Raw genomic sequence first — 7,829 nt, 5'->3', positions numbered from 1 at the left:
GTACACTAGCTTCATGCTTTCAAATCCTTTGGGCTTGTCTACACGAAATGCTACAGTGATACAGCTGCTGTAGCATCTACAGTAAAACGCTGATGGGAGGGGTTCTCCCATAGATGTAGGTAAGGCACCTCCCCAAGTGGTGGTAGCTAGGTTGACAAAAGAATTTTAGTGCTGTCTACCTGGACTTTTTGCACCTTTGGGTGACGTAGTCAAACTGACCTAATTTTCTAGTGCAGACAAGGCCTGAGTTTCTCTCCTTATATTGTGTACTGATATTTAATTCCTTCTATCTACACTTAGCAACAGCCTATTCTCCTTCCAATTACTACCTCTGTTTTTATTGGCCAAGTGAAGCCGGGTCTGAGTTCAACTTGATGGCATTTCTTTATTTGCTGTTTTGGTTGTAACGTGACAACTTTTGTATGCTGCATCCAGTCACTTCCAAAAATTGAGGCAATGATCAATGCACCAGTCATTAATACCTACCACTGTAACAATACCCCCATCTACGCTCTGCCCATTGCTCCACAGCAGTTCAACATGTTGATGCCCTGAATGATTATCTCCCAGGTAGACAAGAAATAATAATGGGGAAGCGGGAGGAGAACACACAGGACCCTGGTATCAGGGAATTGGGGGCAGGGTAATACAGTGCCCTTGGCAGGAATGGGGAAGGGAGTGGGGTACACAGATCCTGGAAGGGGGAGAATGGGGACCCCAGTATGGGTAAAAGGTGAAATGGAGGATACAGCTCCTGGAATGGGGGTGAGAGGAGGGAAGGGGGAAAATACTCCCTTGTATACAGGTGGAGGAGAGGATGGAAGGGGACACATGGAGCCCCGGTATATGGCAAAGCAGGCAATTGAGGGAGTGGGAGAGATCCAGAGTCCCTGAAATAAAGGGAAAAGGGAGTTTGACCCACATAGAGCTTGTGGGGTGGAAAGGAGGAATGTAAGAGCCTATGGCATGTGCAAAGAGCTCAGCTGACAGAAGCTACAAAATGTGAGACCCCCTAGTTTATCATGGTGACATAACTCTAGCTGTTCAGGGTTTTGTCACCATTTCTTGATTTATGCCTTACTTTAACCTTCACTTCTGTTTTCACATAGATACTTTTAAATCTTTTCCACTCCTATAGATTTTAAGGCCAGAAAGGACCATTATGATTATCCTAGTCCTGCATAACGCAATTATAGAATTTCACAAAAGTGAATCCTGCATCAACTCCATAGCTTTTGGCTGAGCTAGAACATATTTTTCAGAAAAACATCCAACCTGGATTTAAAGACTAATCTTTCCATTGTTCTCATTTTCCAGCTTTCTATTATATTCTTTTTACCACCCTCCTGCACCTCTTGTCCTTTTCCATCATCCGCCATACCTTTTGGAGTTCCCTTAATCTTTAGTTAATTACTTTGCTGTTCTCATAAGGTTTGAATTTTTTTTTCCAGTGTGGAAATAGGATTGTGTGTGTGTTAGCCTTGGTGTGTGTGTTTAGGAGAAAACATCCATTATTCTCTGTACTGAGACTTTAAGAATCCTACATTTAAGATATGTTATAAGTCAAACATACAGGAAGCTGTTATAAACCACAATCACATTAAAATTATTTTCCATACCAGGCACTATGCTTCCATTCGAAGCTGAAAAATGAGGGCTGGTGGCCTACTATGATGACCTTGCATTGCAAGAAACCTGGCTTTGATTTCTGGTCCTGTTTCCTGCTTCTCTAATAGTACCCATTGTCCCTGCCCACTGAAAATTTAAAATAAATAAAAGTGGAAATGTTAGTGTCTAGAATTTGCTTAAATTATTTAGCTGTATGGTATTTACATTTTGAATTATGTATGTTGCTTCTAAAATATTTTAAAGATTGGTAAGTAATATACCACATAGGAGGAAGAGTAAGGTTACATGCTCTATGGACCAACGGCAGTTAACAAAAACCAAAAACAGACAAATCTGTAAATGATTATTGGTGACATGTCTTGTAAATAAACTCTTTTCAGATATTGAAAAGATGACATTAGTTAACATTTTTCTGATTAGCTTCTGTGATGCAGAGTAGTTCTCTTTATATCTTCTCTCTTGGGCAGCAGCTGGAAAAGAATGACTGTTTTGTCATCCACAAAACAGCAGCTATCATGGTAGAACCTTACTCACCACACCAGTTTCTTTGTGGCACTAGTATCTTGCAGAAGGGCCCTCCAGAAAAACAAAAGGGATGCAAACTAAGATACTGAATAGTGTTGCTTTCCTGGGATTATGGAAGAGAAATATAATACTTAAAGAACGTTATACTCTCTCTTAAACTGTCCCCAAGGACTATGGAATTATTTATTTATGGCAGTGCCCACAATCTACTGAACACTTTTCAGACATTCAGGAGGAAACTTGGGCTGTCAATTAATGGCAGTTAACTCATGCAATTAACTCAAAAAAATTAATCGCAATTAATTGCACTTATACCAATTTAAATAAATATTTTTGATTTTCTACATTTTAAATATTGATTTTAGTTACAACACAGAGTACAAAGTGCACAGTGCTCACTTTATATTTTTTATTACAAATATTTGCACTGTAAAAATTATAAAACGAGAAATAGTATTTTTCAATTCAATGTACTGAAGTGCAATCTCTTTATTGTAAAAATGTAACTTACAAATGCAGATTATTTTGGTTACATAACTGCACTCAAAAACAACACTGTAAACTTCAGAGCCTACAAGTCCACTCAGTCCTACTTCTTATTCTTCCAATTGCTAAGACAAACACGTTTGTTTACATTGATGGGAGATACTGTTGCTTGGTGCTTATTTACAATGTTGCCTGAAAGTGACAACAGGTGTTCGCATGGCACTTTTGGAGCCAGGCGTTGAAAGGTATTTACATGCCAGATACGCTAAACATTCGTATGCCCCTTCCATGCCTCGTCCCCCATTCCAGAGGACATGCTTTCATGCTGATGCTAGTTTAAAAAAAAAAAAATCAGTCAATTAAATTTGTGACTGTACTCCTTGGGGGGAGAATTGTATGTCTCCTGCTCTGTTTTACCTGCATTCTGCATATATTTCATGTTATAGCAGTCTCGGATGATGACCCAGCACATGTACATTTTAAGAACACTTACACAGCAGATTTGACAAAACACAAAGAAGGTTTAAGAATCTGAAGCGCCGTTCAAAATCTGAGAGGGACAAGGTGTGGAGCAAGAACCCAAACCACCAAAAAAGAAAATCAACCTTCTGCTGGTGACATCTGACTCAGATCATGAAAATGAACATGCGTCGGTCTGCACTGCTTTGGATCGTTGTCAAACAGAACCCATCATCCGCATGGCAGCATGTCCTCTGGAATGGTGATTAAAGCATGAAAGAACACATGAATCTTTAGCGCATCTGGCACATAAATATCTTGTAATGCCAGCTACAACAGTGCCATTTGAATGCTTGTTCTCACTTTTAGGTGACGTAAACAAGAAGCAGGCAGCATTATCTCTTGCAAATTGTAACCAACCTTGTTTGTTTGAGTTATTGGCTGACCAAAAAGTAGAACTGAGTGGACTTGTAGGCGCTAAAGTTTTACATTGTTTTATTTTTGAATGCAGTTTTTTGTACATAAGTCTACATTTGTAAGTTCAACTTTCATGATAGAGATTGCACTATAGTACTTGTATGAGGTCAATATAAATATTTGCACTGTAAAAAAACAAAATTGTATTTTTCAAAAGTGAGCACTGTACACTTTGTATTCTGTGTTGTAATTGAAATTAATGTATTTGAAAATGAAGGAAACATCAAAAAATATTTAAAATAAATGGTATTCTATTGTTTAACAGTGTGATTAAGTTTTTTAATCGTTTGACAGCCCTAGAAGGAACAGTCCCTGCTGAGGAGCTCACAGACTCTGGTCAGACAAGAGAAGTAGATTGAGATTAGGTATCTTTACTGAATTTCAGCTAGGTCTAAAAGAAGGCTTGCTTACCTGGTATTTGAAATGCAAAAGTCTGTTTATGCCTAATCTGTTTAAGAACAGTTTTTGCTGGAAATTAGAGACAGTTTACTTATGATTTGCCACACAACACTTCTCAAAAGATAGATTTATCACTATCCTCTATTTCAGAACCAGAATGTACATTCTAGTGAGTAATTTGAATATATTTAAAAATCTAGGAAAACTTCACTATGAAATATATTAAAGTGGAGTTAAGATTAACACTGTAGGCTTGTTTAAGAAGATCAGAAAGCCAGAAATTTCAAGCTTACTGTTATATTTAAATAAAAAGTCTGACCTATATAGAGCAAGTGACTGTACAAAGTGGGACCTGGGAGAAAGAATGCAGATATCAGGGGGGATGTACTCTTTTGCTGGATGTTTACTGCTTGCTGTGTTTTGGTTTAAGAATGCAGTTCTTAGTCTCCCTCCTCCCCAGTCGCCCAGCATACTGCTGAGATGCTGACTTGAATCTTTCCAGCCACCTGGCCCTTTTTGGAGGGCTGCTCTTAGGATTTGATGTATGAACATTTAAAAAAGTATTGCTGGCCATTTTTCATTGACTGCTGGGGTATAACCCCCCAATTTTACCTACACTACCTTCCTGTAGACCTAATGTTGCCCCTATTTCAGATTCTCCCCTCCTACACAGCTTGTCTTTAATCTCTTTTCTAGCTGACTCTTTCATTGCAAAGCCAAAGACTTCCCTATCTTATCTTTTTCATTTGAAGTGGGGGAAGAAATGGAGGGCTATTGGTTTGTTCCTTTTTGCCGCACACATACTGGGTTTCTGGGATAGTGCAATCCCCATTCCATCTCCTCTGAGCCTTCAGAAGTCTGGGTAGCAGTAGGGTCTTTAGAAACCTGCCTTCAAGATTGTTTGAGAGGCAGGATGTGTTGATTTCCTAAATCTTACATTCATTGATCCTAAGGCTGTGAAGAACTAGTATGATTATCTAGTTCAGGGGTTCTCAGGGAAAATTTTTGGTGGCTTCAGTGTGTGGCCACCAACTCTTGCTCGTGGCCGCTCTCACACTAAAATACTTTGTTAGTTTTAAGAAAAACAAATAAATATGCACATATACACGTCAAAATCATTGTAATTTGTTTATTGCTAGCTAGTAAGTCTGTTGTAAAAAGTGATATTAACAAACATAAAGTGTCACTTTTCACAGAAGACTTACTCAGCCCTGGCAAGCCTGGGGACAAATTAAGCCCTGGATGGGGGGTCACTGTAGGCAATAGGGGCCAGGGGCGGTGGAGTTGTGGGGGTGTGTGTGGGGGAGATTGGGGGTCCAGGGCTCAAAGACCCATGGCCAGGGGATGGGGATGGAGCCTGAAGTCGGAGCCTGACACTCCACCACCCCAGAGGTGAAGCCCAAAGCCTGAGCCCCACCACCCCTGCTATGATGGGGAACTCACCAGTTGTCTGCTCATCCAGGGTTGTGCCCCAGCTGTCTCCAGAGGGGAGCAGGGCCCAACCCCTACTTGCAGCCCCAGCAGACATCACCAAGGTAGTGCATCCAGGAGCAACAGGGAGAGGGATGGGCTGCTGTTTTGCGCCACACTGCCCTTCCCCCCACGTCCTCCCAATTGTAGTACAGGAGGCTGTGGCTGTAAGAAAAGTGGCCGTATCTGAGAAACGCTGATCTAGTTTGATCTCCTACATAGAACAAGCCATAAAATTTCACCCAGTAAAATCCTCCATCAAGCCCATGAGTTCTACCTGAGTTGCAGCATCTCTTTTAGGAAAACATCCACTCTTAAATACTTCAAGTGATGGAGAATCCAGCATATCCCTAGGTAAGTTTTTTCCAATGGTTAATTCCTCTCTGTGTGAAAAATCTTATTTCTAGTCTGAATTTTTCGAGCTGCAGCTTCCTGGTGTGGGATTCTATTTTGCTAAATTAGAGCCATCTTCTTTCAGAAATCATGCCATGTAGAATTTTAAAGGCAAAGACCAAGTCACCTCTTAAATCTTCTCCAGGATACACCAGATCTCAGCTCTATTCTAAACCTTTCCAGTTTTTCAACATCCTCCTTGAAATGTGGACTCTCACTTCCAGTGTTCCAGTAATGATCTCATTAATAGCTGGGTGGAAAACAGTTTCCCCTTCTTGTAAGAATAAGATTTTCAGGTTTTTTTCCCTCCATCAATCTCAAATGTTCAGGAAGTGATCACTGGGAAAATGTCTGATTTGGGTAAATGAAAATGTTTCATACCTATCGTGTTGAAATATTTAATTTAGATTTCAACCTTTAAAAAAAAAAAGCTTTAGTATAATTAAAATAGTGAAATGAAAAGGAGTTTCAAACCAGAAAGTGAAATTGTTTAGAAAATATCACAACAGGATGTTTTGACAACTTACACTTTTTTTTTTCAAATTGGGAGATTGTTCCTGGGAATGGACTGGTTTTGAAGAGTTTTGATTTCAACAAGTCATTATTTTCTAATGATACTCCCCAGCCAGTACCATTCATTAATGCTGAATACAGAGGTCATATCACCTCCCTGCTTCCACACAATATTCACCTATTTACACATCCAAGGTTCACGATAGTCCTCCTAACTACAGCATTATCCTGGGAGCTCATGTTCAGTTGGCTATCCACTGTGAACTTAGATCCTTTTCACTGGTTTATAGAAAAGGATCTGAGTGTGTGACCTACATTCTGTTTCTAGATTTGACTTGCCATTTGCCTGTATTAAAACACCTGTTCTAATGAGCCCAGCTCACCAAGCAATCGAGATAGCTGTGTTCACCTGCCTTGTCATTATTTACCACTCCACCATTTTTTGTCACTGCATACTCGTGATTTTATATCCAGATCATTAATAGGGATATTGAATACCATTGGGTCAAGAACAGATTGCTGTAGGACCCCACTAAAAACACTTAAATAGACGGTGATTCCCCATTTAACAGTCACTTTCTGAGATCTGTCATTTTTAATCCATTTCATATGTGCTACAGTGATTTCTGCATAATGTTAACTGTTTAATCAGAAAGTCATGCAGTACTAAATTAAATATCTTACCAAAGTCTAAGTAATTATATTGTCAGGTACCTTTACCCAAATTTTTAATCTCATCAAAAAATGATGTGTGTGTGTGTGGGACATCTGTTTTCCATAATCCTCATTGAATGGCATTAATTATGCCACAGGCCTTTAATTTTTTACTGATTTGCATCCATATCAGCCTTCCCATGCTTTTTTTCCCAGGAGCAAGGTCAAGCTCACCAGCTTATGTATCCATTTTAATTAGCAAACTTAGCTTTCCCCAGTCTATCAGTCCTTCCCTACTGTTTCAAGATTTGTTAAAAAACAGCATCATTCCTCCCCTAAAACATTTCTGCTCCCTGAATGAGCTCAAGAAAAGACGCTTCTAAATCCATAAGGAACCTCAAGGCCTTATGAATTGTTCTCAGGTTTTATTATCAGATGCTGAGTAACCTTTTGACAGGTAGTTGCATATCACTCAATCATACACAGTACAGAAATGTGGTCCAGGTAAAACTTTCCTATGGCTGTGGAACTAAACTCGATTGACTGTAATTTGAAGAAGTGAAGCGGGCTCTAATATCTTTAACTTCCTGAAGTGATCTTGGCAGGTCTGCCCACCATCACTTCATGTTCAAACTAGTGCTTGAGAACTGACAGATATAAGAAAAATAAAAAGGGGTAACATAAGGGAGGCAGCACGGTTGAGTTCTTAGAGCAGGGCCCAAAGCCTGGCCACGTGGGCTCAAATTCCAACTCTTTCACCGGCTCAGTGTGTGACCTTGTGCAAGTCCCTTAACCTTTCTGTTTCCCTCGTGGAACAATAAAGG

This window comes from Lepidochelys kempii, chromosome 1 (assembly GCF_965140265.1).
Source record: "Lepidochelys kempii isolate rLepKem1 chromosome 1, rLepKem1.hap2, whole genome shotgun sequence".
NCBI classification, from domain to species: domain Eukaryota; kingdom Metazoa; phylum Chordata; order Testudines; family Cheloniidae; genus Lepidochelys; species Lepidochelys kempii.
Note: the sequence above shows the minus strand (reverse complement) of the source record.